The sequence below is a fragment of the Drosophila guanche genome, unplaced genomic scaffold, assembly GCF_900245975.1.
Source record: "Drosophila guanche unplaced genomic scaffold, DGUA_6, whole genome shotgun sequence".
In the NCBI taxonomy this organism is placed as follows: Eukaryota; Metazoa; Arthropoda; class Insecta; order Diptera; family Drosophilidae; genus Drosophila; species Drosophila guanche.
The window spans coordinates 4,578,351-4,588,927 of NW_022995745.1; positions in this window are offsets into that span (position 1 = coordinate 4,578,351).

Genomic DNA, 10,577 nt, shown 5'->3' on the forward strand with positions numbered 1-10,577 from the left:
ATCTTGTCACTATCTTTCCAAAGAATTAAAGCTTCGGGAGTGCTGCAACAGACATATGTTATGAGTTTCCTGTGGCAGTAGGCAATTGGTTGTTGCCACGCTCCGAAGCTATGAACTGAAGCACTGCTATTGGAATGCCAAATGCCAGTAATGTCAGCGACCTGCCCTTGTACATTATGCAAACCGACGACTGTGATGGAAACGTCAGCGACAACTTTGACTTTGGCTGGCGATGGTGATGGTGCTGCAGGAGTTGGGTAGCTGTCGCTTAACTGTCGCAGTGGCTTCCGTATTGCCTGCGGCCCAACACCTCCTCCTCCTGCCACCCTTCTGCAGGAATCTCAGCCCGCCAAGCCCAGGCCGCAACTGGTAACCTGTGGCAACAGCGAAAAGCCAAGTGCCAAAAACCAAACACGTAGACTCAGTGGCGGCACGAAAAGTAAAAGTTAATACGATATTCATGAGCTGCTAAGCGCAGATGTGACTGGCATTGTGATACACGCCAGCAAGCAGATTCACTAACAGTTACATATACAAATACAGTTACAGTTACAGTTACAGTTACAGTTACAGTTACAGTTACAGTTACAGCTGTCCGTGCTTGTGGAGAGAGAGAGAGAGAGAGAGAGAGGAGATGGAGATGGAGACCGACTGCTTACTTCTGCCGAGTCTCCAGTGGCACCGCTCTGAGGCTGAAGTTTAATTAATTATTTAATTTTAAGCACTTGAGTGCACTGAGAGCGGCGATGGAGAGACGATGGCTAGGGATTAACTTAATAATATATGAGCCAGGCCATGTTCTGTGTCCTCGACTGAGCTGTGTGTCCTTGTTGGCCTGACCGCTTGGTCGCTCCAGTTAATGCAGACTAATGAGACATTGTGGAACGAATTAATTTCACGCATGATTAACACATCAAATGCCAGAGTGGGCCGCACTCTCGGATAAGCCAGGTCCTAGTGGGACTGGAGCAGCGGGCGCCACACAGTTCGAGGACATTAGTGGCGAAATTTTGGGGCCACACCATGAGTAAGAGCATTCAGCAAAATTTGCTGTTCTCGCCGTCAGTTGCCACATTAACCCAGTTCCATGAGTGCAGATAACACGGAAGTGTCATCCACAAACGTCGCCTGCGTGTGCAACGCTGCAAAAACATTTTTCTTTCGCCATATAAAAACATGAAAAATCATGCAAATGTACATGTGTACAAATGTACATATGTGTGTATATAGAAACTATTTCAAACATTTTATTTATATACGAATGTATGTGCCAGCGACTAAAGAGTTTTAGTTGCAGTTGTCGGTATGCCAGAAAGTGTTTTTCTATGCCCTGCATGTCATAAAGTGTGAACGAGTGCGGCATTTCAGTTATAAAGAGAACTTTGATTCCAATGCTAATGTCAGCAAGACAAACTGCTAATAAACGAAACGAGCTCTTTAAGAACGATTTTTGCGAGGTTTACAGCTGTAAAAGCGAACTGCTTGACCCGTTGCTTGGCAAGCAGAACCCTCGAGCATTCAACGGTGAACTGCACTGCTTATTGGACTGCTTGTGAAGCGAAAGCGAAGCAGGGTACACGCTAGCTGGCACTCCTCCACATGTTTCACTTTGCCTTTTAGGTGACGGAGTCGCTCTGGGATGGCTGCCGGACTGGGGCTTGGGGACAGGGGACTGTTGTATCTGCCGCTGCCGCTGCCGCTGCCGCTATGGCTTGACTGTTAAAGGTCGTCAACGAGCATAACCATAACCGGGAGCAGCCGCATATGATGAGAGATAAATGCCAAATGCTCTGGCGCGTCCCAGCCAGCAAATCTCGCACAGAGCCGGCTCTGGGCTGCTGCCGTGTGGCAGCTTGTGGGTGGGTGTGTGTCAGTGTGTCTGTGTGTGTGTATAGTTTCTCTATTTAATTATGTAAGTAGCATTCGCAGCTTGTTTTCCCTTATGGCTGGTGGACTTTAAATTAGCATACGCAGCAGGGATTAAAGCTTCGGCCAAGGCTACATATATATCTGGTCATGGTTCGGGCTCGGGCTCTGGCTCTGGCTCTGGCCTGGCTCCTGGCTCTGTGTATCTGTACCTGTCTGGCCTCCGGGCGCTCATGTTAATAAGAAATCAAATGGCCAATGGCAAATATTCAATAAATTTGGCTTTAGTAGTCACGTGCGCACCAAGTGCGAACACGTACACAGCTCAGTGCAACTGATGCCAGGAACTAGAGCTGAAGTCGGTAGAAGACTGGGTCAGATGGCAAAGCTGAGATGTCTACGTGGTCCGAGGACCAGGAGCCTTGGGCTGTGCGCCTTGGGCATCGGATGTTGGGATGTTGGGCGTTGGGCCAGGTGCAAAGGTCGTGAAAAGTGTGCGGCGCATCAATTGCTGTCTCTGCCAACTGGCCAATAGACAATTCCTGCCACACTGCTTCCCTCTGTATTCAACTTGATCCTTGGGATGCTTCTCAGCTCGGGTTTTTGGGCAGCACGTGCAGCGCCGTGGAATGGTCCGAGTTGAGGACGATTGAAATTGCTGGTGGCAAGTGGATAAGTGGACATTAATCAAAATAAATATGAGAAACGTGCTGAAATACGAGTACACACACGTGAGGACGATCATTGGGAGGAGCTAATGAAGTCCGCTTTGAGTCTCCTCCAATTAAGCCCTCGATGACACCATCGGCTGGGGCCAGAGCAGGATCCATTGTCACAGTCCTAATGGTCCATTCGTACCATTTCCCATTCGATTAGAAACGCATCATTGCACACATGTCGCATTGATATTCAAAACACATTTCCACATCTACAGCCACATCCAGGCCAAGGAGGCAGCAAACATCCACAAGATACATCAAATTTGGCCTCGAATCGCGTCGGGCTGTAACTTTGGGGTTCATGTTTCTCTTTGGCCAAGTTCTAAGCAAATTATGCATGAGAAATTCAATTTGCATTTATTTTGCAATAATTTCACATCAACAACAGCACAAAACACCAACTTTGCGCATGCAAAGGAAGTGAATAATCTAGTCACGAGGAACACCAGATGCTCTGACAGCCTCTTAGATGGAATCCGAGATCAGGCCCTAGCGCCAGTTCAATCAACGAACGAGTATACCCTGAAGCAGCTGAAGGGAAACAGACAACAGCCTCCCAAAAGAGCTGAGCTCGAGGAATCAAAGAGGGCAAAAAGAAAATATAAGAAAACTTTTTCAATATTTTACGAATCAGGTGTTTCCTGTCGAAGTTTCCGCTTAAGGACACGCACACGACGCACACAATTGCCCAAAAATGCCGCAGGGCAGCAGGGCAGGAGGCAGGAGAAGACAGCGCAGACGGCACGTAAAAATAAAATTTAATGAAATGTAACTGGATATGCCACACGCCCGGCACCAGTCCTCGCTGCCAGCTGGCCGGCATCAGGCGCGACCCCGGCCCCCATCCTGAGGCACACTCTCATACCCGCCTCAGCCAGGACCCAGACGGAAAGACAGCCAGGCAGACACACAGGGGAAGGGGGGACAGGTAGAATGTCAAAAAGCCTATTTAGCATATATTTACTGGCAGTCAGACGGCAAAAGGAAACCAAGACCAGACCGTGGACGAGGAGGAATAAAGTTTTTGGCCAAGGACAAGCACAGAAATCCTTTTTACGCTTTCCGCAGAGAGCAGAGATCTCTTTGGCCAGGAGCTGGCTGCTGTCATTCGAAATATTATAAATCATGTGCTACATTAGCCAAGCATCGGCTCTCGTGGCTTCTGCAAATTGCCAGAAAATTTATAGAACAAACACAAACAGACCGAAAGGAGAACTCCTTTCTGCCCCCCAGGCAGGCAGCAGCAGCACCAGAAACACCCAGCGGAACGGAAGTTCATTGACGCAGCAAACTCCAAGCCAAGGAAAGTGGAGTGGCATCATTGTTAGGTGCTGCTCCATATGGCATACACCTCCGTGAAGGGAATATCAGAGTTGTCATTGAGTTGGTCGGGGACATAAAGTTGTGACTTCCATGAAAAAGGTAATAATATTGAACAATTTGGTAATATTTCAATTGATTTGTAGCTTCTAAAGTTCTTCTGGCATAGATGTAGCCCACTAATTCTTCCTGGATGACAAAAAAGGTATCCCTAGTTCGTGTTTTCCTTGCTGGCTTGCTTTATTTTGTGCCCTGTATGTAGCTGTCGCCGGTTTAAATCACGCATTTGACGCGATTTCGGTTGGCGCCACCGTCCAATCCCACAATCCGAACAATCCAACAATTCCTCTTTGGTCTGCCCTCGACTTTGCCTCCTCTGGCACTTCCTGCACTCTTGTCACGCCAGGCACGGCCAGCAACTGCAATTCAATTGTTGTTGAACAACGCCTCACCCGGACCCTAACCCGCACCGCAGCAGGTTCGTCCTTTGCCCGGCTCCTTGGACAAATGTTTGAACTTCTTTTCCCCGACAGCAATTTGCGGCGAAAATTGTGATTTGTTGTAGAAAGCGCGCCCGCGCGCGATTTTCATCAGCTGTCGTCGTCATCGTCATCGCCGTCGCCGTCGCCTCCGCCGTTGCCGTCTTCGTTTTCGTTTTCGTCAACGCTCTGCGTCCTTTGGCAGCTTTGCATTTTGTTCAGATACTTATCACACAGTTTTGGCAAAATGCTGCGCAAAGTTTTGCTTAATAGCCTGGAAGTTTTTAATGAAATGCTTTTGCCACAGCCACAGCCACAGTCACAGTCAGAGCCAGAGCTTCGGTTTTGGTTTCAGTTTTCTTTCAAATTTTTCTGGTTTGAATTTAGCTTGGGAGACAGCTTTAAGATGGAATGACCCTTATCAAGTGTTTCGGGTCGAATCAAGAAGGAGAGGAGACATTCCAGGAGTAGACAAACAAAAAGGTGAAATGTCACACTCACATTTTTGCTTTATTAAAATAATACTCTGCCATAATACAAAAGGGAAATGGAAAAGGCAAAGGCAAAGGCAAAAGCAAAGGCAGAAATGCCTCCTTTCGATTTCATTCTTTTAGTTTACGAGCAATTCCATTTGCTTTCGGCTCCCCACTGTCCACCGTCCACCGTCCATTGTCCACTGACAGCTGTCCAGTCATCTGGGTGAATGGGATCTCGAAACTATTTGGCAAAAGAGAAGAGATTAAATGTTTACTTGGCAAAGAAAATTAATTTGCTCCAGCATTAGGTTGGATTTTAATAAAGTGGCCCCAGGGGCCACAAAGGATTCGGATGGGGGCGCTCCTTTTCATTTCAGTGGGGAGAGAGGGCTAACCGGAACCTTCCGGATCCTAAACTTAATAAACTGCCCGTTCTGTGTATCTCACTCTCTCGGGCTGGCAGTGTGTGTATGAGTGCCCTTCCATGCTCTCTCTCTCTCGAGAGCATTTGTCATCCGTGCTAAGTACTCTGGACGTTCATTTTTTATTTGTTGGGCCAACATGACAGCAAACATTAATTTTGCGAGCGCGATGCGGTAATTAAAAGCGAAAGTGTTTGACGCCCTCGAAAAAAGAAGTCCACAGCGAGTAAGAGAAAGAGAGAGGGAAAAAGCCAAGGGCCCCGGACAATGCTCATTAGAGGCAAAACGCTGGCCCATAGATAAATCAGACTAGGAAATACACTGACAAGAGAGAAAGAAAATGAAATCTTATGACCTCTCTCCGCACTAGCGACATGGATGGAATGACTGTGCCCAGAGACACACTTCTTTGACACTCTTTACCCCCGCCTCAGATTTATGATGGCCTCATTAATTATGGGGCCCCGGCCAAGATGCGACTGTGCCCGGGCCACTTGAAGTCTGCAATTAAAGGCTGCGAGTGCCACGACACGCAAATCAACATAAATTGCAGGCATTGTTGGGTCCCCCGTTCCATATGGAGGCCATAAAACTAAAGGAAAACTGACAGAATGGATGGTGTGACATTTGGCACGCGCCGCACTCAATAAGCAGTATAAATCCCTGAGAATTATTTGCCAGTGGATGTATCCTGCATCTGCAACTGTGTGGCTATAGCTTCAAGCCTCGAGTGTTGCCAATTTGCTGGTTGGACGGATTTTTATGACCAAAAGGAGGATGGTGAAGATTCGATGAAGATGGCAGAGAGTGGGGGACGGTGGCAAATTGGAAGTGGGAAGTGGGAAATTCATTAATTCCGTTCGTCGACGACTGTTTGGCAAGTTTTCTAATTAAAACAACAAACAAATGGGCAGCAGGGATAACAATACATATGGAAATCAAACAGTGGTTGGAACTGGTGGGGAATGTGGGTCTTTGATGCTGCAAATCTCTGCCACTAGCCATTCCTCTGTGTGATGGCCGGAAACTGTCTGGCAAGATGCTAATTCGGTTAAAAACTTTTGTCGTCAAGTCTGCAGCAAAACTGACTCTGCCCCTGCTGCGATGTGGAGCCCCCTCCTTGTCACTCGCTGCCGCTGCTGCACCACCTCCTCCCACCCTGGGTATGTCAGCTTTCCGGCCAAAAACTTCGTTGGAAACTCGTCCTCGTCCTCGTCCTCGTCCTCGCATTGTTCTGCGGCGCATGCAAATTGATCCAGAAGCAGGCACAGATACTGCCACTGCCACTGCTGCAAAGGCAACTCCATTCCATTCCATCATCAGTTTCATGTGAAATGCTTCTGTTTGCCCAAAAATTGTTTGCCACTTAAATATGCGCGAGGCGAGGCACACGCCAAAGCCCAAGTGCAGGTCCAGGCCCAAGTTCCACATTTAAATGGCATTTTATTTACAATTAAAAATGCATTCCATATAGTGGGCACGAGGAACAGAATTTACCAGCAGCAGATGGAAAACTTTCGCCGTTCGAAGGTAAATCTGTGCTCCTGGATCGAGTAGGTATATTCTCCATAAAAATATGAAATAAATATAAATTGGTAACCACGATGGATGCGTTTCATGCGCATTGATCAAAGGCAATCTTCTCGATTTCTATGGCCAACTAGTATTTTGCATCTAATCTGTTTTTTGGCCATCTAATCTCTTAAATACTTATCGCCCCCTCAGCCCGACTAAATGACGCCATGCACTGGGCGGTAGGTGGTTGCTGGGTATGGCCCATTCTCACGCCCTTAGCTAAACATTTATTTTGCTAATAATTTATTTATATGCCCTGTCAATATATACATGCTGTAAGTACTCCGGCCCCGCCACAGCCACAGACTGCTCCCCTCGGGGCACGCGCACAATTTGCTGATATAAGCAGTAAGAAGACAAAACTGTTACGGCAACAACGAATTGATTTACTTTACGAACGTCAACGCTAGAGACTCCTCCATACTCTGCTCTTCTCTCTTCCATTTCCCCTTCAACTGCAGGGCGCAGACATTGACGACAACGACGCGATTATTATGCACCCCTGAAAGAAGTCGAAGTCGAAGTCGATGGCGTTGTCGTTGTCGTTGTCGCTCTAGTTGCCGGTTGTGCCTGTGGTTGTCGTTGTTGAGTCAGTGACTCATATCATTATGGCGCTCATGTCCCGAGGCGCCACGCGCCTTGTATCACCCACACCATTGGTATAACGCTCCACTCCATTCCATGGGACCTTCGTCTACATTTTTTATGTCTGTTTGGCCGCAAAACCGCACTCGATTTCCACATGAATAGGCCAGGCCAGGCTAGGCCAGGCCAGGCCAAGACGGGACCGGCTTAGGATCAAAATGGAAATAAGAAAGACAGACATACAGACAGACAGACGCGCGAGTGCGCGAGCCCTAGGAAAGATGTTGGTCTACCTTGTTTTCCTTCTCGGCCATTCCAATTCCATTCCTGCCCTGCCACCACTCCCAATTTCTTTTGCTGTGTTTGCCTCATTGATTAATGCGTAAATATACGTTCCGTGGTCGTTATCCTCTTTGAACTGGAATCGAACACTTCCCGGGAGCTTTAAAAGCAGGTGGCTTTAAGGCTTTCCATCTCCTCTGCTGTCATACAAAATATGTTGATAATTATCGCGCAATCACATGAACACTTCTTCGCATGCTTGTGGCAACAAAGTGTTAACATTTTACACTGGCAAAAGAGTCTGGAATAATAGATCAAACATCAAATAAATCGGAATCAAAAAGGTCCTTAATCTGTAATATCTTCACTGATATTCATTTGTTGTAAGCTGTCAAATGACCTTATCAATTCAAACCCTTTTTTTTCCGTCAGTGCAGCAGACACACCTGCAAAAGTGATGGGTTTTTATGGCCTGGGTGGGTGCAGAGTTCAGAGTTTAGAATTTCGAGTTCACTGTTCAGCATTCAGCGCTCTCTGACTCTGACACAACACAACACACACATGGCAGCGATTACGTAACGCGACAAGTGCCATCAATCATATTTTGGAGCGAGTCAGGACACGACAAGGATGTTCAGTCGGGGGCGACGATAAATGATTGCCATTTGTTGTTCTTTGCGGCAGCATTTAACATTTTTAACTAGCCTAAATCCAGCCACCGAAAAATAGTAATTACATTTCAGGGACACTCTTCCCCCCGCTATGCGCAGGAAAAGACAAAAAGAATAATGGGAAATGGGAAATGGGTTGAGCGGAAAATGAAAGATAACTTGAAAACAATTTCTTATGTGGGATTTGCAGAGCCCCAGCCCCAGCCCCAGCCCCCATACTGAAATTGGAAACGTTGCAAGCAGCTCTGCACAGTGGTCTAGCGTTTTAGGGTTTACGGACGAAGAGGATGAGGCAGAGGGAAAGGGAAATGGAGTAAAGCGACTAGATGCTGAGCTGCTGATTGGCCGGCACGCGGCAAGACTATTCTGTCTGCTCCACATATCTATCTGGAACCACCCTTCCCCCGCTAAGCACTCACATGGAGCTCATCTTGATAGTGGCAGCGGATTAAGCAGCAAAAACGCATGAGCCGCCGCCTGTGGGTGCTCTGTGTGGCAGTGTCATTCGCGTGGCAATAGCAGTGGCAGGCCATGACGTCAGCGCGAGGCCAAGTAACGAAAATAAACCAAAGCGACGGACGACACAAAGCTGCAGCTGAAGCACAAGGATTACGAAAGGATTCGTTTCTAACGAGATTGACAACAAACCGCATTGGCATCGCCCTACCCCACCCACACCCCACATGACAATGGGTGGATGTGTTTTTGTTTTTGTTTTTGGTTTGCTTTTGATTTGCTTTGTGTGGGTGCAGCATTTTTATTTAAACGCTTTTGAAGCTATCCCAAGGATACTCTGCATGGTACAAGGTGGCTACTTAGACTGTTCCTTTCAGTATGATATTTTTCAGCGATCCAACCACTGAGAGATGCAGTAACCCTTTGAGAGCTGGAAGAAACGGTTGCCTAGAGGAATCTACTTATGTTCTCCCAACTTATTGCATTCTTCAACAGATTCAGGCATAATAAACCTTATTTTCCCTGATCCCATTCAATGCCCAGTCGGTCTGTGCTTGCGGCAAGTGAATGCCAGCTTCGGCTTGACTTTGATTTAGGCCGTTGGCAAACCCCTCAGCCAAAGAGCAGCAGCCCCCTCTTGCCATTTTCTTAACTCAATTCCAGCAGGATCTCTCTCTCGTCGTCTTGTTCCGCAAACAAAGCAAGTTTTGCCTCATAAAACTAAAACGTTGGATTTAATTTTGCAAAATAAACACAAAAAACTAGCATATACCCAGGGAGTGGGGTGTGTGGGGCTCAGAAACAGCGGGAAAAATAAGTAAATGTGTCGCTCCTTGGACCAGATGGGTTGTGGATTGTGGCATGCTCGTATCAGCTACATATATCAGCGCCGCTTTGGCTGATTGAAGTGGGAAGGCTTTTATGCCTGCCCATGAATTGTGCGATAAGTAATGCACACACACACACACAGAGAAACAAAAGGAAGAACACACACAGAAACAAATGCACAAATAAATAGCTGGAGCTGGAGATGGGAATAAGTGTTGAGAGAGGAAAACAGAAATAGAAAATCCGAAATGTGGCAATGTGGAAATGAAGAGAAATTCATTATTTATTTGGCAGGCAGCAAAATAAAATAAAAAATGCAAATACAAATGTCGGCAGAACGAAGTCCTGAATGGGCAGGATGGGGAGGTGGACGTACTGTGGTGTTCAAAATCGTTTTTTGAGTTTTGCCTCTGCTGTATTTTTTGTTGCTGCTGTTTGGTAAAAAAGTTTTCTAATTAAAACAACAACTGACAACGCAAAATTGTCAACGTATTTGCGTATTACAACTGCACATACACAGATTAACAAAAACACACACACACAGACACACGGCACACACAGATGCAGATGCACAGATACAAATATATTTGCTAACTACAAAATGCTTTGTTAAAACAACTTTGCAAAAAGCCAGAAAGGATGTCGGAATACACTCAACAACAAAATGTATTTTCTATTCAGCATATTTTTAAATGCTTTGTAGCATTTTTAAGCATTATTTCCGGACTTGATAGCAATTTCGCGCAGTGCATGACTGCCCTGAGCGTTAGACGCGCCGCCAAAGAGTGTGACTGCTGGCTGGTGGCTGGGTGGAGGCGGTTCTTATTGTTAGCAGTTGTTAGATTAGTTTGACTTTTTTGATCCCCTCCAATGCACTCCCTCTCCCTGCCACAAGCCC